A 23,835-nucleotide genomic window follows, 5' to 3' on the forward strand; every position below is an offset into this window, starting at 1 on the left:
GGCTCTGTCTCTGCCACGAAGACACCTAGGAGACCTAGCAGGAGGAAACAAGGCAGATGGATCATGTGGGCTGTTGTGTCATTAAGAAGCATAGTTTCACAGAGAAAGAAGAGGCGGAGCGGGAGAGCGAATTCTTTAGCATGTGCTCTATGTCTGAAATCCCAAGTCTATCCAAAAAGGCTCACTTTTTGGATGCACGTGCCTTAAACTCTGAAGAGAAAACAGATACACAAACAACGAGCTGTATTTTTTTTTCTAACCGCCCGGGACCTAACACCCACCAGGCGATCACATCTGTGGACTGTAGGACCTAATGTGTCTTCTCTGGAAAGATCGAATGGAGGGCATCCAGAAAAATACTTTTTTTAAATCCAATTATTCACCCTCACATCTGAACCAAGCAGCCTGGGGACTCTGGCTCCACACGAGTCGGACCTTTGTCCCTGAAATATTTTGGATCCCACAATCTGGTTGCTGGAGCCAGAAAACTCTGCTCACTCTTTTCCATGACTTCAGGAACTCTTAGGGTGCTAGACTAATTCGGTTTGATTAACACATGAGAAATCTTAAGCAGTTTTAAAGTATTTTCCATGTAAGCGGGTGATGTTAGGAAATGTTCCCTGAAAAAGCAGTCCCAAGTTTCTAAGCAATCACTAGCTGAAATGGATCTGGATTTGGGCCCAGTTAATAATAATAATAATAATAATAATAACAATAATAGTAATAGTTAATAATAATTGTAGAAGTCTGGAGAGCTGGCTTCTAATCCTGGCTCTTCCTCTTGCCTGGTGTGTGACCTTGGGCAAGTCACTTAATTTCTCTGTGCCTCAGTGTCATCCTCTTTAAAACAGGGATTAAATGCCTAATTTAATTATTTATTAATTTATAATTTCTTTATATTAATGTTTGTCTCTCCCTATAGAGTGCAACCTTGTTGCAGGCAGGGAACTTGTCCACCAATTCTGTTCTATTGTACTTAAGTACCCAGTAAGCCCTCAATAAATACTATTGATTTGTTACCTATTCTCCCTTCCCCTAAAATGGGGACTGTTTCCTAAATGCTTATCTTGTATCTACCTCAGTGCTTTGTAGAGTGCTTGGCACAAAGTGAGCACTTAACATATGCCATATTCATTATTATTTAGCAGGGGAGAGATCTGTAGGATTCAAAAGCTCTTTCACCAAGGAGAGCATGCCAAAGCAAGGCATAGGTGGAAATCTGAAGGCAGCTCACCTTCCACTAGGGCAGAATGCATGTATGTTATTCTCAATTTGGAGAAGGCATTCTCTAATCAGTCAATTACATTTCTCAAGCGCTTACTGTGTACAAGCACTGTATTAAGCGCTTGGGCGAGTACAATATGATATAACAGATACATTCCCTGCCCACAATGAGCTTATAGTCTGTCTCTTTCTCTCAGAGAAGATAATCAGTTGCTCTAAATTGGTAGCTCCCTGTGCCAGTGTGAAATTTGATTTTTGTGCTTGCAACACAGAATCACGTCACCCAGGGCCTGAGCACGGGCCTATCGATGCAGTTAGGTCATTGTCGGGAGCGAAATGATCCCATCACAGGATAAGTATGTGGGCAGTAGTTGGTGACGGGAAAGTAATTTAATCCACTTTACTGTTTAACTGATAACCCTGACACAGGAGAAGCCTTGCTCCCTTGAACACGGTCCCCACCAGGAGCATGGATGACACCAAAACCCTCGCATGGGACTCAGTCAGGGACCCTTTTTTTGGTCCGATGCATTCCGTTTTGGCAACGGAAGCTTCAAGGTGATGGGCTCGTCACCCAAAGCTGATGGCGTGAGTGAATATTTGTTCTCCCTCCATGACATCCTCTAACTTTTGTGTGTTTAGCTCGCAGTCCTCTTTAGGAGTAGTCGGACTCAATCAACTTGCTATGTCCTGCTTTACCTAATTTTTAGTCATAGCAGTGATGGCATTTATTAAGCGTTTACTGTGTGCAAAGCACTGAATTAAGCAGGAGGAAAGAAAATAACCAGTTAAAGGGAGACATGGTCCCTCTCCCAAGACTCTTAATCAGTCAGTTGTATTTATTGAGCATTTACTGTGTGCAGGGTACTGTACTAAGCACATGGGAGAGTGTATAACAACAATGTAACAGACACGTTACCTGTTCACAATGAGCTTGCAGTCTAGAGGGGGAGCTTACAATTTAGAGGGAGTTCCCCATCTTAGAGTAAGTTGTGGGAAGGGGGTAGCGAAAGGTGAATAAGACGCAGAAAAATATGAAAGGGAAAGGAGATGATAAACACGAATGTTGGAGCAGAATCCAGGCTTCTTCCGGCTCAAACCAACAGTTTCAGAAATCCCAGCCACAGCGATGACCTCCTTAGTGCTCTAAAAGTTGAGAAGGCCCCACACGGCCAGCGTTTGAGGCCTTCCTGGCTGAAGCAGGGGCTGATGGGAGTCGCGGTCAGCTAGTCTTTTCCCAACCCAAATCTGGCCCCAAAACCCAGGCTCAGAATTCCTAATACTTGAAACAGTCAACAACATTTTCCACTGGAAACAGTCACCCCTTAAGCGTCGGACTTGACTTTTCTACATCCGGTATGAGCTTTGCCTTCCAGTTGGTAATATGTGTCATCTCAGATGTAGAAGGGAGGACAGCTTTATCCTTCTGGTGTCTCCTCATAATAATAATTGTGCTATTTGCTAATCGCCTACTATGTGTCAGGTACTGTACTAAGCGCTGGGATAGATGCACGCTAATTGGGTTGAGCACAGGCCCTGTCCCACCTGTGGCTCACAGTCCTAATCGCCGTTTTTCAGATGAGGTAACTGAGGCCCAGAGAAGTGAAGTGACTTGCCCATGGACACACAGCAGACAGTGGCGGAACCAGCATTAGAATCCAGGTCCTTCTGACTCCTAGGCCCATGCTCTATCTATTAAGTCATGCTATTTCTCCACTGCATGCTGACCTTCAGTCAGCCAGTCATTTGTTGAGCACTTACTGTGTGCAGAGCCCTGTACTAAGCACGTGGGAAAGTCCAATATAACAGAGTTATTAGTCACTATCCCTGTCCACAATGATCTGGCACTTTAGAGAGGGAGACAGACATTAATGTAAATAAATTACTGATATGAACATAAGTGCTCTGGGGCTGAGGGAGGGATGAATAAAGGATGCAAATCCTTAGCTCTAAATGGTTATGCTTCCAAATGTATAATGCTTAGAGTGAAAGGGGAGAAAGGAAGAGGGATGGTTTTTCAAAGTGGAACTGGAAATCTTACAATGATAATTTTTTAAAAAAGTACTAGGATGGTTTTAAGGCCTGCTAGAAGGAAGATTGGTGGGAGGGTGGGTAGGAGTAGTAAGATTTATTGAGCACCCACTGGCTTCAGTCCATGTACTAAGTGCTTGAGAAGTACAAAGCAAACAGTGACTCATCCCTTGCACACAAGGAGCTTCCACTATAATGGTGGGGGGAGACAGACATAAAAGTGTTTAAAATAGAAGAATCAAAATAACTCCAACCTAATAATAATAATGATTATTGTGGCATTTAAGTGCTTAGTTTGTGCCAAGCATTGTGCTGAGTGCTGGGGTAATACAAGGTAGTTGAGTTGGACATGGTTCCTATCATTCCTTCATATTTGAGTGCTGACTGTGTGCAAAGCACTGTACTAAGTGCTTAGGAGAGTACAGTATAACGTATTGTCCCACATGGGGCTCACAGTCTTAATCCCCATTTTACAGATGAGGGAGGGAACTGCGGCATAGAGAAGTGACTTGCCCAAGGTCATATAGCACACAAGTGGCAGAGCTGGGATTAGAACTCAGGTCCTTCTGCCGCCCAGGCTTTTTGTACTAGGCCTGCTGCTTCTCCCCTATTGACACCTCACCGGTCATATGGAGCACCAATCAATCCATGCTATTTGAGTGCTTACTCTGTGCAGGGCAGCATACTAAGCACTGTGCTTGGGAAAGTACAATATAATTGAGTTGATAGACAGAACCCCTGCTCACAAGGAACTTTATGATCTACAGCAAGAGAGATGGATCCAGCCCCTCCATTTCATTCATACATTCAGTAGTATTTATTGAGTGCTTACTATGTGCAGAGCACTGTACTAAGGGCTTGGAATGTACAATTCAGCAACAGATAGAGACAGTCCCTGCCCAGTAACGGGCTCACAGTCTAAACTCCCGTCCCTCACACTGTTCTCCTGGCCTGGAACTCCCTCCCTCTTCACATTCAGATCCCTCTCATAATCCCACCTCCTCCAACAAGCCTTCCCTGATTTGTTTCCCAATCACCCCCAGCCATATCATCCCTTCAGCCAGCTCTAGGACATATGAACTTATTTATATCCTTCTTAGCACTAATAGGTATATGTCCTTTCAATTTATTTATTTTGACCAGTGTTGAAAATATTTTTCTGTCCATGGCTCCCCTTAGAGTGTAAGCTCCTTGAGGACATGAAACTTGTCACTTATTGATGGTACTTGATAAGCGCTTATTGTTCTAAGTGCTGGAGTAGGTACAAGTTAATTAGGTCTGACAGAGTCCCTGTCCCACATTGGGCTCACAGTCTTAAGTGGGAGGGGAAACAGGCACTAAATTCCCATTTTACAGTTGAGGAAACTCAGGTGCAGGGAAGTGAAGTGACTTGCCCAAGGTTATACAGCATTGGGCTGAGCCGGGATTTAGAACCCAGATCCTCTGACTCCCAGGCCCATGCTGTTTCCACTAAGCCATGCTTCTTAGCAGTGTGGCAGCATGGCTTAGTGGAAAGAGCTCAGGCTTAGGAGTCAGGTCATGGGTTCTAATCCCACCTCTGCCACTTGTCAGCTGTGTGGCTTGGGTAAGTCACTTAACTTCTCTGTGCCTGTTACCTCATCTGTAAAATGGGGGTTAAGACTGTGAGCCCCACGTGGGGCAACCTGATTACCTTGTATCTACCCCAGCGTTTAGAACAGTGCTTGGTACATAGCAATCACTTAACGAATGCCATTATTATTATTATTCTCTACTTACTAAATGACTGGAATAGTGCACCACACCAAGCTCAATGAATGGTATGCTTCCTATTGCTCTGGATGCCTAAGATCAAAATCAGACAGCATCAGCACGGTCAACATTGTAGAAAAATCTACAGAGGAGCCGAGATCTGTAAAACAAACCAGAGCCAAGAGTCAAGACTCATGTATGAGTAAACAAATATATCACTGTTTACTTTATGTCTAAGGTCCAGTGTCAAAGGTTCAACCAGCCCTCTGAAGCGACCCTTTCTTTTCTTTTCTTTTCTTTTTTCCTTTTATAAATAATTTTTTACTATACAAATAAAGAACTGAGGCAGTTAATAGAGGTTAAGTGAGATAACACAGATAGTTGGTAGCAAACCAGGGAGCCTGGAGCAAAGCTGAAACTTCAGTGGAGCTCGGACTAGTTTTTGTTTTTTGTTTTTTATGGTATTTGTCAAATGCTTACTACATGCCAGGCACAGCACTAAACCCTTGCGTAGATACAAGCTAATCACGTTGGACACGGTCCATGTAATAATAATTATGATATTTGTTAAATACAATAATTATGATATTTGTTAAGTGCTTACTATGTGTCAGGGACTGTAATAAGCACTGGGATGGATACAAACAAATTGGGTTAGATGCAGTCCCTATCCCACGTGGGGCTCACAGTCTCATTCCCCATTTTACAGATGAGGTAAGTGAGGCACAGGGAAATGAAGTGACTTGTCCAAAGTCACCCAGCAGATGAGCGACAGAGCCAGGTTAGAACCCAGAGCCTTCTGACTCCCAGGCCTGTGCTCTTCCCAATTGGCCACACTGCTTCTTCTCATTATGTTTCTTAGAACAGAGATGAACTGAGCCTTGAGAAGAAGTGCAACTTAGGGCAGCCTGTCGTCTGGTTATTCATTCATTCAATAGTATTTATTGAGCGCTTACTATGTGCAGAGCACTGTACTAAGCGCTTGGAATGTACAGTTCGGCAACAGATAGAGACAATCCTTGCCCATTGACGGGCTTACAGTCTAATCGGGGGAGACAGGCGGACAAAAACAAGACAACGTAATTGCAATAAATAGAATCAAGGGGATGTACACCTCATTAACAAAATTAATAAGGTAATAAAAATATATACAGATGAGCACAGTGCTGAGGGGAAGGGAAGGGGGAGGAGCAGAGGGAAAGGGGACTTAGCTGAGGGGGAGGTGAAGGGGGAGCAGAGGGAAAAGGGGAAGCTCAGTCTGGGAAGACCTCTTGGAAGAGGTGAGCTCTCAGTAGGGTTTTGAAGAGGGGAAGAGAGTTAGTTTGGCGGAGATGAGGAGGGAAGGCATTCCAGGACAGCGAGAGGATGTGGGCCAGGGGTCGAGCGGCATAGGCGTGAACGGGGGATGGTGAGGAGGTGGGCGGCAGAGGAGCGGAGCATGCGGGGTGGGCAGTAGAAAGAGAGAAGGGAGGAGAGGTAGGAGGGGGCAAGGTGATGGAGAGCCTTGAAGCCCAGAGTGAGAAGTTTTTGTTTCGTGCAGAGGTTGACAGGCAACCACTGGCAGATTTTAAGGAGGGGAGTGGCATGCCCAGAGCGTTTCTGCAGGAAGATGATCCGGGTAGCGGAATGAAGAATAGACTGGAGCGGGGAGAGCCAGGAGTAAGGGAGAAGGCTGACACAGTAATCCAGCTGGGATATTATGAGAGGCTGTACCAGTAAGAGAGCAGTTTGGATGGAGAGGAAAGGGCAGTTATCACTTTGTCTCTCTCCTAAGCGGTATGGATTCCGGATTCGGCACCATATGCCTTTATGCCGCCGATTTCTGTGACTGAATCGTGCCTGTGTTCACAGGGACCCGGGAGGGGAAAGCAGTAACTCTGGAGCAAGTGTGAGGGAGAGAGAGGAGTCAGGCTACCCTGTAGAACTGCTCCAGGTTCACACAGCATCAGATGGACTTCTGTAAAATGTTGCATTTGACACCGTCGGGTTACACTGTTCATTCCTTCATTCATTTGTATTTATTGTTGTTCATTCCTTCATTCATTTGTATTTATTGAGTGCTTATTGTGTTCAGAGTGCTGGACTTAGGGCTTGGGAGAGTCCAGTATCACAGAAAATGTACATATTCTCTGCCCATAATGAGCTTACAGTCTAGAGCGGGAGACAGACATTAATAGAAATAAATGACAGATATGGACATAAGTGCTCTGTTGCTGAGATGGGGGAGTGAATAAAAGAAGCAAGTCAGGGTGACCCAGAAGGGAGTTGCCTGATGGTAACAAAGGTAATATCCTGTCTGGTGTGCCAGAGGGCTAGCAGTGGCCACCTTAGTAACCTTATCAGCCTGCCCTTCACCCCAAACCCACAAAGTACTTTAATAATCATCATCATGATTATGGTATTAAGCACTTACTACATGCCAAGTACTGTTCTAAGAGCTGGGATGGATTCAGGATAATCAGGCCGTGTATGTATAAGTATGAATGATTTATTTATTTATACGAACTTCGTTCCCCCCCTCTACTCTGGGAGCTTATTGTGGGCAGGGAGAGTACAGTACAACAGAGTTGGTAGACACGTTCCCTGCCTACAGTTAGACCCATTCACGCGCTTAATACAGGGCTCTGCACATACTAAGCACTCAATAAATACCAATAATTGACTAACTGGGTGTGACTTGCTTGTTATCCTGGTCAAGTGACCTGTTGTGACACTAACACTGGGCCGGAAGAATTTTGTCTTATATTTCACGATCTCTAGCGCTCTAGGTTAAAGCTTTTCAGGTTGTAAAATCTTCTGTGATTCATATTCCCGCCCCACCCCCTCCCCCAGGATTTTACTGTGGAAATATTCTTGCACGGTTCAGAGCCTTAGACTCATGCGCCTTTTCTGACTGTTGTATTGCACTCTGCGTTTAGTATAGTGCTCTGCAAAGAGTAAGTGCTCAGTAAATACCACTGAGATTGATTTCTTGTGCTCTCTTCACCCTCATGGGGCCTGACCCTTTGGGAGATGATCACCCTGGAGAGCCTGAAGCCGTCATGGTGGTTCTGCCTTATCGCTGGAAGTTCTTGCCCTTCTGGGATCGTAACCAGGCCTGTGTCCCCCTCACCTGACCACCTGGTGAGAACAGCCACTACGACTCTGCACTTGAGGTTCTCCTTGGGTTTGGCCCTGGGGGCGGGGTGGTTGGGAGGGGACGAGAGGCCCTTGACCTCTGTCTCAGGCAGCCGTGGAATGCCGACCTCCTCGCTCAGCCTGCCTGGCCTCCAGTTCCCATTTATGGCTGTAGCTGGGTGGGAAACCTGAGAAGGAGGCTCTCCTTCCTCCCGGCAGCCAGCCGGACAGAGGCGAGTTGTTGTCCAGTCACCCCTGCCCCGCGCTGACTGCCGAGAGCCGCTCCGGCTGGCCCATCCCCATCTCGGATGGCACTTCCCCTTTTGGTAATCTCCCTGTTTCTTGCTTCAAAGTCTTATTGAAGGCACATCTCCAAGAGGTCTTCCCTGACTAAGCCCTTCTTTCCTCTTCTCCCATTCCCTTCTGCATCTCCCTGACTCACTCCCTTTATTCGTCCCCCCCTCCCAGCCCCATGGCACTTATGTCTATATCTGTTATTATTTATTTATATTCATGTCTGTCTCCCCCTCTAGACTGTAAGCTCTTTGTGGGCAGGGATTTTCTCTGTTTATTGCTATATTGTACTCTCCCAAGTGTCCTGGTGAGAGAGAAGCCCACTGGCCTATCTCATCAAGATCTCTCCTTGGCCAGGCTGTGGGAACAAGCCAGAGAATAGTAATAATTATGATATTTGTTAAGTGCTTATACGTGCCAAGCGCTGGAGTAGACACAAGGTAATCAGGTTGTCCCATGTGGGGCTGACAGTCTTAGTCCCCATTTTACATATTTTGGTAACTGAGGCCCAGAGAAGTTTTGATATGCCCAAGCTCACACAGCAGACAACTGGCAGAGCCGGGATCAGACCTTCTGACTCGCAGGCCCATGCCATGTCCACTATTTCATGCTGCCTCGCCACTCCGCCCCCCCTACCCCTCCACCCCCCGGGGGGTCGCATTCTGGGAAATGGAAAGGCCCAGCAAGAATCTGTTGCTGGCTAATGTGAGCAGGAATACCTGCAGTGCCTATCAAGACTAGCACCTGCCTGGTCATGGCTCATGGACACAGGATCACCAGGGGGCTTCAGTCACGGAGGCCAAAAATGGAATCTGCACTTTAGCTGGTTGTGTATGTTTCACACTGGGCTATACCTTTCCCTGCCTACTTGCCCGTGACACTTAGTTCCCCTGCACTGGTGGGGAAGAGAGCCAGCGAGTGGGATTGCAACAAGCCACTGGCATTATAAGCAATTCCATCAAACCAGGTCTGCCCTGAAGTCTCCTGATTTTCACCTTTTCTTTTATATTATCAGCTAACCAGTGGCATTTATTGAGCACTTACTGCATGCAGAGCAAGAGACAATACAGTAGAGTTGGTGGACCTGAGCCCTGCTTGCAAGAAGAAGCATTGTGGCCTTGTGGATAGAGTATAGGCCTGGAAGCCAGAAGGGTCTGGATTCTAATCCTGGCTCTGCCACTTTTCTGCTGCGTGACCTTGGGCAAGTCACTTTGCTTCTCTGTGCCTCAGTTTCCTCATCTGTAAAAAGGGGATTAAGACTGTGAGCCTGATGTGGGACAGTGACTGTCCAACCTGATTAATTTGTATCTACCACAGTGCTTAGTACAGTGCCTGGCACATAGTAAGCGCTTAACAAATACCAGTTAAAAAAAAGTTTACATTTTTCTAGTTCCTCACCAAATGAACCAGTTAATGGAGAAGAATCCTTATCCTACTTACACTTCTCAGCCCCACATGGGACAGGGACTGTGTCCAACTTAATTAACTTGTATCTATTCCAACTCTTAGAAGAGTGTGTTTCACATAGTAAGTGTTTTCAAATGCCATTAAAAAAAAGATCACTTTAGTGCAGAGAAGAATTTGAGCCCTGTGCTGTACATGAGGCAGGGGAAATAGCAAAGGGGAAGGAATGCAGTCAAGAATTGGCTCGAAGATAAGTTCCCTTCCTGTCGCTGTGTGCGGGTGAATGCTTGTGTTCAAATGCCATTTCAGTGATGTGATGGAGCCCTCTCAGAGTGGCATCTTGGTGAGTTTGGCTAGGAATTTTTTGTTGTTTTTTGAATGGTGTTTGTTAAGCAATTACTGTGTGCCAAGCACTGTACTAAGCACTGGGTTAGATACAAGCTAATCAGGTTGGACACCATCCATGTCTCACATGGGGTTCACAGTCTTAATCCCCATTTTATAGATGAGGGACTTGAGGGCCAGAGAAGTGAAGTTACTAGCCCAAGGTCACTCAGCAGACAAGGGTCAGAGCCAGGATTGGAACTTAGGTCCTTCTCAGTCCCAAGCCTGTGCTCTATCCATTAGGCCACATTGCTTCTCGGTCTTCTGTGGACAACATCAAACCCATTGCATCACCCCAGTTTCCAAGTACAACAGGAATACGTGGCTATGTGGCATTACATGCGTCTTCTTATGAGGAGCACCCTCCCCACACCTCCCGCCCTTGCCCTCCCATCTCCCCCCCATGCACTCCCCCCAATTTGGGGAGAGGAAGCAGCAGGCTTGAGCGCTTCTGAAAAAGCTGGCCTTGGTTTAAGAGATGCTTTAGCGACCCGGTTAAGTGGGAGCACTTTTCCTAGCCCCATCATATCTGTTACTGCCTCTTTCATTGTCAGAGTAGCCCGGTCGTTTCCAAACTTGAGAAACCAAGACAAGCCCAGGCACCGTGCATTTCACATCGGCCGCTCCGGTGAATGAAATCAGCTTGTGGTTAATTAACAGTGAATACATGTCAGTGTTTAGATGTTTGCCCTGGGAACCGCTTTCAGAGACTCTGTAGACTCAGATGAACTAGGCTTTACAGTGCAGTGGAAGCTTTGGAGGCGTGTAGAAAAGGCCTTTTGAAAGGCACTTTCCATTAATCTGATTTGAGCTCAAGGCCTGGTGATGTCATTTCCCCTCTGAATGCCTGTGGGTGGGTGAAAGTTGCTCTGCATGGATACTAGCCCCAGGAAAACCACTGGAAAGAGAGACAGAGAGAGAGAGGGAGAGACAGAGAGAGAGTGTATCTTGCAGTGAACACTCACAGTGATTTGGCTGCTGACTTTTGTGGGAGGAGAGGGAAATAACTTGGGGTCTTCAAGGGCAGAAGTAGTGACTAAGAGTTGTGAGAGGAAGGGAAAAGTAAGAAAAGAGAAGGAAAAAGAGTTTTGCCACAAAGGACTGGCAAACGGAGATCGGACATACCAGCCGCTGTGGTGATTAAATAAAAAGAGCCTGGGCCAGTGAGAGGACCTGGGTTCTAATTCCAGCTCAGCCACTTGCCTGCTGTGTGACCTTTGGCAAGTCACTTCACTTCTCTGGGCCTCAGTTTCCTCCTCCGTCAAATGGGGACACAGTACCACCTCTCCCTCCACCTTAGAACATGAGCCCCATGTGGGACAGGGACTGTGTCTGATTTGATTATCACGAATCCATCCCAGTGCTTGGCACATACCCCACTCATTATTGTCATTATTATTATTGTTGTTATTACTGGGTCACCCCCATTTAAACCCGTTTCTTGCCAGTCCACCAATCAGGTCCAGACCGTGAAGCCGTGTCTCTGCATCGGGCTTCGCCGGGTTTGACCTGAGCGGCCGTGGATCACAGGCCATGTGGAGGTTGAGCCGTGAGGGTTGTTCTGTTGCCCAACTCGGGGGCGGGGGCTGCTGGGCAAAAAGCAGATGACAATCCCCAGGCACCAATCCGCTTTGTTCTTGTCTGTCCGTCTCCCCCGATTAGACTGTAAGCCCGTCAAACGGCAGGGACTGTCTCTATCTGTTGCTGACTTGTTCATCCCAAGCGCTTAGTACAGTGCTCTGCACATAGTAAGCGCTCAATAAATACTATTGAATGAATGAATCCGCTTCCTTTTCAGCCCCCCCCCCCCCCCCCCCCCCCCACCACTGCCTGACTCAGCCAGTTCCTCTGTATTGGGCGAATAAGGGCACCATCCCAAATCCTTATGTGGAACCGACACTTTGGGCTGAATGATCAGGGTCACCTGAGGTTCCCCCCGGGGTTTTTATTGTCAGGTTGACTCTGGCCCCAGACTCCCTCTGGGGACCTTCTGAGGTCATTTTCTGGGCTCTGACTCTTGAGGAGCCTTGAGGTAACGCAGTAAGTCCCTCTTGACTTAATGCCAACGAATTGTTCAGCAGCCGAGAGAGAGATTAGAGAAGGGATGCGGCCTAGTGGAAAGAGATCGGACCTGAGAGGCAGAAGACCTGTGTTCTAAACCTGGCTCTGCCACCGGCCTGTTATGTGACCTTGGGCAAGCCACCTCACTTCTCTGTGCCTCAGTTTCCCCATCTGTAAAAGGGAATTCAACCCCGTTCTCCCTTAGACTCTGAGCTCATGTGGGACAGGGACTGTCCCCGACCCTATTATCTTGTATCTACCTCAGCGCTTAGTAATAATAGTGTTGGTATTTAAGCACTTACTATGTGCAGAGCACTGTTCTAAGCGCTGGGGTAGATACAGGGCAATCAGGTTGTCCCACGTGAGGCTCACAGTTATTCCCCATTTTACAGATGAGGTAACTGAGGCACAGAGAAGTTAAGTGACGTGCCCAAGGTCACACAGCTGACAAGCAGTGGAACAGTACTTGGTCACATAGTAAGACTTTAACAACTATCATTATCATCCTTAATAATACTAATAATGATAACGATTTGTAAAGAATCCCCAGTCTGGTTTGAGGGATGCTGGGGAACTTATTCCCCTCCCCCAGGGCTTTGAAGCAAAATCCATCACTCGTTTGTCAAAAAATAATCCCATGAAAAAATCAGGTGTTCAGCCGGACAGAGCCCCAGCCTCTAAGGATTCAGTTCCAAGTTATCAGGATGATTTTGGGGCCTGTTCCGAAGAACCGTTTGCAAAATAGGATTAGTAAAGAATGTTTCTGGATTGTGGAAAGAGAGTCTGCCCCCGGAGTAAACTCCTGTCCAGCGTTAGTCCTTGACCCACCTGCGGTGAATTCCCATTCCAGGATGATGACATCAGTGCTCTGTAGGCCTTGAGGCCAAGCCAACAGAAGCCTAAGAATAGTCATTTTATGTGAGAGAGAGAAACTCAGGGCCCTCCCATTCCTCTCCCCCTTTCCCACTCCCCCAACACACACACATACACACATGCATCTCCGGACTTTGCTAGATTTTTTTTTCCAGTCAGAAGGAAGTTGCGTGTGGTTCATCGGGAGAGTTGAAATGAACGGAACTGAGTTTGAGTAAACATTGTTCTTTATAGGAAGAGACCCAAGTCCATTGCGTGTACTTGTACTCTCTTGTACTCTCTTTTTCTCTCTCCTCACTTGGAACGCTAACCTGAAGGGCTGGATTTTTTTTCCCAGCCTCCGTCTTCCCTTGCACGCACAACTCGTGCCCGCGGCGACTCACATTCAGCTCTTTGTACACACAGCTAATTGCAGGCGAAAGGATTTTGTGTCCACACACAACACATAAAAAGAGAGCTCAGGCCGTGAATGGGCAGGCGTTTTGGAAGTGGCTTTCATGAAACTTAAAGGGAAAATCGAATGCACAGGAGTGCGGGCAAGATGTCGCTTTTTGTGATTTTTTTTTTTAATCCCTTTGCTAGAATGTGATCAGTGGTTAAGCAACCGAAGCTGATTCCAAGAAGACTTCAAAGCAGGCATTTCTTTTCATTGCCCATTTGCAAAATTACCTTTCTGAGACTGGAGGTCTGGAAATGCATTTAGACACAGAATGGGTTGTACATTAGTCCTCAGTTGGCCAATAAAATGATCTTGGGCATGTCTGAGGCAGTGACTAAAAGAAACTTAAAAAGGATTCCTGTTGTATTTGGAAACTGGGGTGATGCAATGGGTTTGATATTATCAACAAAAGGGAAAACAAAGAAGGATTTCAGTTCACAGGCCTGAGAGTTTTTTCAAAGAGGTTTGTAGGTATTTTTCTCTATTCCGTTCTTAAAACTGTACAGGAAGCCCAAGTTAGGTAGAGAAAAATAAACCTCACACGCTCCTCTGATATTCAGTTACTTGAGGTTTACATAAAACATAGCAGCAATTCTCGATTTCCTGCCGTCCTTGTCATCAATCTCACATTGTGTCTGCCCTTGCCAAACTTTTTATTACAGGAAGCAAAATATTAATTCTGCTGGGCTTGTTTTTTTTTTTCCTTCAGGCGGATACTTAGGATTGTATGGGGAAATATTTGAATCAGTAATTGCCTCTCTTTTCAGTATGTTCCCTGTGATTACCTTGCTTCAGTACCAAGTCAGAGGACTTGGGTTCTAATCCTAGTTCTGCCACTTGCCTGTTGTGGGACTTTGGACAACTCACATTTTCTGTGCCTCAGTTTCCTCATCTGTAAAATGAGGATCAAATATATGTCCCCACTCCCTTCATAGACTGCGAGCCCCATGTATAGAAGCAGTGTAGCTTAGTGGATAGAGCATGGGCCGAAGAGTCGAAAGGACCTGGGTTCTAATTCTGGCTCTGCCACATATCTGCAGTTTGACCTTGGGCAAGTCACTCAATTTCTCTCTGCCTCAGTTACGTCTTCTGGAAATTGGGGATTAAGAGTGTGAACCTCATGTGGGACAACCTGATTACCCTGTATCTATCCCAGCGCTTAGAACAGTGCTCGGCACGTAGTAAGCGCTTAACAAATACCAACATTATTATGTGGGACGGGGATGATGTTCAACATGATTAACGTGTATCTACCCCTATACTTAGAACAGTGTGTGGGACATAGTAAGCTCATAAGTACTATTATTATTATTGTTATGTGGGACAGGGACTGTCTGACCTGCTTGTCTTATATCATTATGGAATTATTATGGTATTTAAGTGCTTACTATATGTCCAGTACTGTTCTAAGCAGTGCTTGACACATAGTAAGCACTTAACCGATTCCAAAGTTATTATTTATGGTGAAACTGAAAACTGTTCATTCACAGTATATCTTGGGGAGGGAACTGGGCAGGTTTCAGCTTGTTGTCTGCAAGACAGCTAAGGTTTTTCCTGATTTAGGTCCTCTTCTGGTCTTTTCCACCTTTTGATGTGTTAATATTCAGTGTGCTCAAAAATGTGCCCTTAAGCCTCATCTGCTTTAGTGCTAACCAGGTCATACTTCCTGGATCCAGTAAAGAAGAAATTCCATTTCTTCCTAATAATAATAATTAATAATATTGGCACTTGTTAAGTATTTACCATGTACCAACCACTGTTCAAAGCTCTGGGGTAGATACAAGATAATCAGTTAGGACACAGCCCCTCATGGGGCTCACAGTCTTAATCTCCATTTTCTGGATGAGATAACTGAGGCCCAGAGAAGTTAAGTGACTTGCCCAAGGTCACACAGCAGACAAGCGGAGGAGCCGGGCTTAGAATTTAGGTCCGTCTGACTTCCAGGCCCGTGCTGTATCCACTAGGCACTCTTAATTCTTAATTTATAGATAAGGTCACTGAGGCCCAGAGAAGTGAAGTGACTTGCCCAAGGTCACACAGCAGACAAGCAGCACAGCCGGGATTAGAATCTAGATCCTTCTGACTTCCAGGCCAGTGCCGTATCCACTAGGCACGCTGCTTTTCCGGGTCTGCCACTTGCCTGCTGTGTGATGTTGGGCAAGTCACTTCACTAGGCTTCGGTCTCCTCATCTGTAAAATGGGTGTAAGAGCCCATTTCTCCTCCGACTCAAACTGATCTGATTTGGTCTGATCTGATTGGCTTGTATCTCTCCCGGCGCATATTATGGTGCTTGGGCCGTAGCGGCCTTTAGTAAGTGCTTCATAAATACCGCATTTTGTTATTGTATTAATGGTTGATTCCATGAATGAGATAGTCCAGCTGTGCTTGGCAGCGGGTCCCTCCCTGAATGGGGAACAGTGTGGGTTTCTGGTATTCATCTTTCCAACGTGGTTCTCGGACAGATTAGGGCCAAGAGAGATGTGGGAGGCAAAGGGATTGAGGGGAGGTGAGGCCAGGAGAGTCAGCCCAATTCCACCACCGCTCAAGCCGCAGATCGGATAAGGAGCAGACAGGTTAGGTTGTCACCGGCATCGGCTTAGGGATGAGTCCTGGTTTTCCGTGAAGTTTCCGTGACTCTGCAAGTTCATTAAGTCTACTTTAGTCTTAAAAAAGCAGACAAAAGGGGCAGGCAATCAAAGAGCACTTACTGAATGCTAGAGACTGCACTAGCTGCTTGGGAGAGTACAATCACAAGATTGTAAGTACTTGGAGGGCAAGGATTATGTCTGCTGACACTTTTGTAGTCTTTCAGAGGCTTAGTAGAGTGTTCTGCACAAGGTACGTGCCCAATATAGAATTTTGATTCAAGCCATTATTGTTCTCCAGCCCTGTTTTCCAGGAAGGCAGTATAATAATAATAGAGCTCTCCTGACTTTCGCGTTCGGAGATAACGCAACGCATAGTGAGATTCCATTTTGGTCCTTTGGTAGAGACAGGGAAGCAGTAGAAAGAGCACAGGACCAGGAGTCAGGAGAGCTGGGTTCTAATTCTGACTCTACCACTTTTCCCCACTGGGTGAAAAGGGCAAGTCTCCTAATCTCTCTGAGTCTCAGATTTCTCATCTGTAAAATGGGGGCTCAATATCTGTTCTTTCTCCCCCTCAGACCGAGAACCTTGTGAGGGATGGGAATGGTGCCTGATTTGATTTAAGAAGCATTGTGGCCTAGTGGATCAGTCACGGCTCTGGGAGTCAGAAGGACCTGGGTTCTGAACCCTGCTCTGCCATTTGACTTCTGGGCGACCTTGGGCAAGTCACTTCACTTCTCTGTTCCTCAGTTAATAGACTGAGCTCCACGTAGGCCAGGGACTGTGTCCAACCTGATTATCTCGTATTTACTCCAGCGTTAAATGCAGTGCATAGCACACAGAAAGTGCTTAACAAATACCATAAAAAAAGGTTTCTCCTGTGTCTTTCTCAGCACTTCACAAAGTGCTTGGCTTGTAGTAAGCTTAATAAATATCACTGTCATTGTTATTACTAGGAGAAGCAGCATGGCCTAATGAAAAGAACATGAGCCTGGGAGTTGGAGGACCTGTGTTGTAATCCTGCCTCTGCCATTTACCTGCTGTGTGACCTTAGGCAAGTCACTTAACTTCTCTGGGCTTCAGTTTCGTCATCTGCCAAATGGGGGGGCAGTTTCAATACTTGGTCTCTCTTCTACTTAGATCGTGAGACCATGTGGGACCTGACGATCTTGTATTTACCCCAACGTTTAATACAGTGCATGGCTCATAATAAGCACTTAACAAATACAACAAATATCAAAATTATTACTACTCTTATGAGCAAGATTACTTGATCAATCTGCCTTGGAATCAATCAGTTGTATTTATTTCGAAGGAAGGTTCTGTTCATCAAGCCGTGGTCTAAAGGCTCTGTTGACAAGAAACCCTGTCATTGCATTTAGGAGGTGGAAATGACTAATTTGACTCACATGTCACTTGCCCCAGGCCTGACCCCTTGGTTTGAGGGTTCTTGTTGAGGTAAATGGTCTGAAGCCCAGGCATTTGAAGGCTGTTACTCCCAACCCTCAAACCTTTTAAAGAATGTTGCGCTTGCCTGCAGGGTGCCATGCTTTTTTAATTTTTTTTTTTAAGGTTTTTTTAAGCACTTACTATGTGCCAGACACTGTACTAAGCACTGTAATAAATACCAAGCCCTCCTTTCCTCTTCTCCCACTTCCTTCTGCATCACTCTTAACTTGCTCCTTCATTCATCCTCCCTCCCATCCCCATAGCATATATAAATATGCTATATATATATATATATATTTGCTTATATTAGTATCTGCCTCCCCCCTAGACTGTGAGCTCGAATGTGTCCGTTATTATATTGTGTTCTCCCAAGCGTTTAGTATAGTACGCTGCATACCTTAAGCACTCAATAAATACAAATGAATGAATGAACCAATCAGTGGTATTTATTGTCAGTCTGTTGTATTTATTGAGCACTTACTGTGTGTGGAGCACTGTACTAAGCACTTGGGAGAGTACAATAGAACAATATAACGAACACATTCCCTGCCCACAATGAGCTTACAGTCTAAAGGGGGAGACAGACTTGAATATAAATAAATAACTTATAGATTTGTACATAAGTGCTGTGGGATTGGGAGAAGGGATGAATAAAGGGAGCATGTCAGGCGATGTAGGAGGGAGTTGAAGAAAAGGAAAAGAGGGCTTAGTCAGGGAAGGCCTCTTGGAGATGTGCCTTCAGTAAAGATGGACCCTTACCATGTTTAAGAGAGTACAGTACAACAATTAGCAGACATGCTCCCTGCCCATAACGAATTTACAATCTAGAAGGGGGGAATTACAAACTGATTAGGTTGGGCATAGTCCCTGTCCCAAGTAGGGCTCATAATCTCCATTTTACAGATGAGGTAACTGAGGCCCAGAGAAGGTAAGTGACTTATCAAAGGTCATAAAGATGGCAGAGTCAAGATTTGGACCCAGGTTCTTTTGACTCCCAAGCTTGTCCTCTCTCCACTAGGCAGCACCGCTCCTCTGCCATGATATTCATTTCTGTTTCCTGCTTTGAATGTCATCACCACGGTCAGTCGGTGAACTGGAGTCTTTGGGGTTTAGATATCTTCTGGGGTCTTCAGGGTCTGGGTCTCTCCTGGGGCTACAAGGCCAGGAATCATGTCCTGAGATGGGGGGAGGGAGGGTCCTGTGTTTTCTGTTCTCTGCCTCTTCTACATGCCTGTGTGTTTTAGAATCTGTGAAATCAGAAAAAATCATATGGAGGACTGCTACACTAAAGCCTTGTGAGAGTGAAGCAGTGTGGCCTAGTTGAACATGGGCTTGGGAATTCTGTAAATGGGGGTAAAATAAAATCCCTGTTCTCCTTTCTACATAACCTATGAGTCCCATATTGGACAGGAATTGGGTCTGATCTGATCATCTTGTATCTATCCCAGGGTTTAGCATAGTGCTTGACCTGTTGTACATCCTTAAGAAATCCCGCAACTATTATTATTAGTAGTAGTATTTTGAAGAAAGAGCAGTATCTTGACTCTTTTATGGTATCTGTTACAAACTTACTATGTGTCAAACATATTCAGAGTCCTTGGGTAGATATAGGTTGACCAGGTAGAGTACAGTCCCTGTCCCACAGGGGGCTCACAGTCCACTTTGGAGGGAGAAAGATTTAATTCCCATTTTATAGATGAGGTAACTGAGACAGAGAGAAGTCAAATGACTTGCATAAGGTCCCTCAGTATGCAAGTGATGGCAGGCGCCCGTATTAGAACTCAGGTCTCAGACTCCCAGGCCCGGGGCTCTTTTCCCCAGGCCAAGCTGACTTCCAGGAAAAGCCAGTAAAAAGAGCAAAAGAATATAAGGCCACAACCAAATACCATTAGTTAGTCAAAGCCATGGTCCATCTAAAAAGCATTCTGTCTCCGATAGTGGCAAGAAGAAGCTTGTGGGAGACTTTAAGCTCGTTTTGGGCAGGGAATGTGTCTGTTTATTGTTGTAGTGTACTCTCCCAAGCGCTTAGTACAGTGCTCTGCACACAGTAAGCGCTCAATGAATACGACTGACTGAAATGGCTGAACCATCTGACCGTTTCCTCCTTGCAGAATGTTCACAGCCCTGGCAGTATTTTGAGGATATGTGATAGAAGCACTGGTGGACTAGAAGACAGAACATGAGCCTGGAAGTCAGAAGGACGTGGATGCTAAACTGGCTCTGCCACTTGTTTGTTGTGTTACCCTGGGCAAGTCCACTTCACTTTTCTCTCCTTCAGTTCCTCATCTGTAAAATGAGGATTAAGATTGTGAGCCTATGTGGGACAGGGACTGTGTCCAACCTGATTAACCTGTATGTACTGCAGCGCTTAGTACGGTTGTCTGGCACACAGTAAGTGCTTAACAAATACCACAGTTATCATTATTATTATTGTTACAGAGACTTGTCTATCCAGATTAGCTTGTATCTACCTCAGCGCCTAATACGATGCCTGGCAAATAGTAAGCACTTAACAAATGCCATAAAAATAATGGTAATGATAATCATTTATGTGCTAAAGCTCTTTCTTTGTGCCAAGCATTGTGCTGAACACTGAGGCAGTATGACTTATGTACATATGTATATATCTATAATTCTATGTATTTATATTGATGCCTGCTTTACTTGTTTTGATGTCTGTCTCCCCCGTCTAGACTAATAAGCCTGTTGTGGGCAGGACTTGTCTCTCTCTATTGCTGTATAGTACTTTCCAAAGCTCTTAGTACAGTGGCTCTGCACATAGTAAGCACTCAATAAATATGATCAAATGAATGAATGTTGGACACGATCCCTATTCGACAAGGGACTGTCAATTTAAGAAGCAGGGACAGCTGCTATCTTCTTCTCCCCATTTTACAGATGAGGAAACCAGGGACACATCAAGTTTGAAGAGACAATGACTGAGCTAGGACAGGAACCCTTATCTCCTGTTGTCTAACCTAGTTGTGGGCCAGGCATATGTCTACCGACTGTATTGGATTGTACTTTCCCAAGTGCCTAGTACAGTGCTCTCCACAAAGTAAGCGCTCCGTAAATACCATTGATTGATTGTCTAGGCCCCTATGTAACGCATCTGTAAGTGTAATTTATTCGTATTAATGTCTGTCCCCACCTCTAGACTGTAAACTCATTGTGGGCAGGATATGTGTCCTGTTTATTGTTATTTGTACTCTTCCATGCGCTTATTACAGTGCTGTGCACACAGGAAGTGCTCAGTAAATACCATTAAACAAATTAACTAACAATTGAATGAAACGAGTGAATAGGCCTAGGTTCTTTCAACTTGGCCAGAGTGTGAAAATGGAGCCTGGATTTTGGGGGGTGGGGTGAGTGTGTTTGTGTTGTGTGTGTGTAACCCAAGCCTGACTCCAGAATGACTCATTAGCTCTCTTATTGCAGAGCCCCAGATCAATTTAAAGTCAGAAACTGACTTGCCTCTCTCATCAGAATTTTCTCTGAACGAGACTGCATTCCTGAGCTTTCTTGGGCAGAAAACCTTCTCCAGCTGTTTGCCAGCTGTTGTAGCTCCCCCCCCAAGATGGTTATGGTGAGTAGGGGGAGGGGCAAGTGATTTTTCCCCCCCTCCTACCCCCACCTCAGGCCAAATACACATGAGTTCCAAAATTCAGAAAAAAAACACCTTTGGGATACTTTTCCTCAGAAGGCACTTGATCACTGTATTCTTATTATAAATAACATCAGCTCCGAGCATGAAATTTTTCCACATCATTAATCCAAAATAGGAACCTCTCTGAATACTTTTGTCTCAATAATTAAATAGCCGGTACAATAAGATAGCAAATAGGAAGTAACTACTATTTCTCCGGGAGGCTTAATGTATATCATTGCCACATCTGCCCAGAGCATATTAGCAGAGCATATTAATGTTTAAATATGCCCGTTCATTTCAGGGTTACCAACAGGCTGTCATTGAAAGGAGCAAAAGTCCCAGACCCAAACTAAAATGGGAGTTCTTTCTGTCAAATAGTGTGATTGCTTGCCCATGAACTTTGAAATCTAATATTCATTTCTGCCTCAGAATTGAGGTATGGGAGTGGGGGAGCGTGGTTAATAGATTTTAAGGGGAGGAGCAGGCAAATATTTATTTTAATACCTATAACACTTCCAACGAAATGCTGTGGTAGAGACATTTATAATCAGTTAAGACTTTTTTTTCTTTCCTGTAAGTTTATTTTTATAAAGATTCTGTGAGATCAGAAACAGCATGGCCTAGTGGAAAGACCACAAGCCCGGGAGTCAGACAAACCTAGATTCTAATCCCAGCTCTGCCTCTTCCTAGTTTTGACCGTGGGCAAGTCACTTTTATTCTCTGAGCCACTGTTTCCTTAACTGTAAAAGGGGGATTTGATACCTAATCTCCCTCTTACTTAGGCTGTGAACCTTGTGGAGACAGGCTCTGTTAAGCCAGATATCAAACTTGTGTCCACCCATTGCTTAAAACAATGCTTGACACATAGTAATTGCTTAACAAAAATATATATATATTTTAATTATCAAATGGGTTTTTGATCCCCAGCTTTTGCTTTTGCTCACCCCTTTACCCCCCCCCCCCATTATATTGTTTAGGAAGTTCTGCCAGCAGTTAATATTATCCCGTGGACACACAATCCTCTAGACTATAAACTCATTGTGGGCAGGGAATGTGTCTGTTTATTGTTGTATTGTACTTTCCCAAGTGCTCAGTACAGTGCTCTGCACACAGTAAATGCTCAATAAAAATGTGATTAAATACGATCAAATGTTTGGAAAGCCACTTACCTTGCTACCTTTAGCTGAAACGGAGAAGCCCTGCTTCAGTATTGTGTGACTCTCCTCCCTCCCCATCCATAATTTCTTGATCGACCCCTGCCTCTTCCCACAGGAGAAAACAGGGATGGTTCCATGATCAGTAGTCTTTTCCATAAAATGTCTACTACCGCGAACTGGGAACTGTACGGAATGATCATTTAATGGTGTATTTATTGATTAGTTACTCTGTGCACAGCACTATACTAAGTGGTTTGGAGGGTATAGGAGAGTGAGAAAACCTGATCCCTGGCCTCAAGGAGCCTAGAGAAGCAGCGTGGCTTAGTGGGAAAAGCCCAGGCTTGGGAGTCAGAGAACGTGGGTTCTAATCCTGTCTGCTGTGTGACCTTGGGCAAGCCACTTCTCTGTGCTTCAGTTCCCTCATCTGTAAAATGGGAATAAAGACTGTGAGCCCCATGTGGGACAACCCGATTACCTTATATCTACTCCAGTTCTTAGAACACTGCTTGGCACATAGTAAGTGCGTAACAAATACTGTAATTGTTATTATTACAATCTCATGAGAGAGACAGAAACTAAAATAAGTTACAAGTAAGGGAAGCAGTTGAGGAGATAAGGTGAGTCGCTGAGTATAAGTACATTGGTGTTCCAGTAGGGGAGAACTAGGGTAGGAGGTGACAGTGTGGTCAAGGAAGGCTTCCTGGAGGAAGTGTGGTTTAGTAGAGCGTTTGAAGATGGGGAGAAGAGTGGTCTGCCAGATATCAATCCACTGGTACTCTTGAGCACTTACTGTGTGCAGACCACTGTACTAAGCCATCAGGATAATATAGTTACAACAGAGTTGGTATACATATTCTCTGCCCACCACGAATTTACAGTCTAGAAGGGTAAGATATGAAGGGGGGAAGGGAGTTCCAGGCTGGTGGGGAGGGCATGAACAAGAGGTCGATGGTGAGAGTGGTGAGAGAGGTGAGAGTGAGACCCAGCAAATGGGTTGGCAGTAGAGGAGCAAAGCAGGGGAGGAGATGGAGGATAAGTAAAAGGGTGAAGGCGGATTGAGGGCCTTAAAGCTTATGGTCAGGAGTTTCTGTTTGTCCTTTGGTATAGACCATGAAGGGTTGAGAGTTTGGTTTGAGGCTGGAACAAGCAGTGACTGAATTTTGCTGGATTTTGATCGTGGGTAGAAACAGCGAAGGGAGATACCTTTGGGCCTAGGAAATAATAATTACAGTGGTATGTGTTGAGCACTTACTGTGTGCCAGCCGTAGTACTAAGCGCTGGGGTAGATACAAGCTAATCAGGTTGGATGCAGGCCCTGTTCCACATGGGGCTCACAGTCTTAATCTCCATTTTACAGAGGAGGTAACTGAGGCCCAGAGAACTGAAGTGACTTGTCCAAGGTCACCTAGCAGACAAGTGGCAGACCCAGGATTAG

General features: G+C 45.3%; 1 protein-coding gene and 1 long non-coding RNA gene across 4 annotated transcripts in view; one reads left to right on the forward strand and one right to left on the reverse strand.

The window, feature by feature from the left end:
* Window positions 1-23,835, forward strand: part of SMAD3 (SMAD family member 3) — a 137,038-nt gene that overhangs the window by 56,998 nt on the left and 56,205 nt on the right. The gene's annotated exons all lie outside the window — the stretch shown is intronic.
* On the reverse strand, window positions 15,886-22,703 carry LOC120638417. Its single transcript, XR_005660070.1, has 2 exons — window positions 22,413-22,703; window positions 15,886-16,195 (listed from the first exon to the last, which is right to left on the reverse strand). It is a non-coding gene; the product is annotated as an uncharacterized LOC120638417 (long non-coding RNA).

Source organism: Ornithorhynchus anatinus, chromosome 5 (genome assembly GCF_004115215.2).
Source record: "Ornithorhynchus anatinus isolate Pmale09 chromosome 5, mOrnAna1.pri.v4, whole genome shotgun sequence".
In the NCBI taxonomy this organism is placed as follows: Eukaryota; Metazoa; Chordata; class Mammalia; order Monotremata; family Ornithorhynchidae; genus Ornithorhynchus; species Ornithorhynchus anatinus.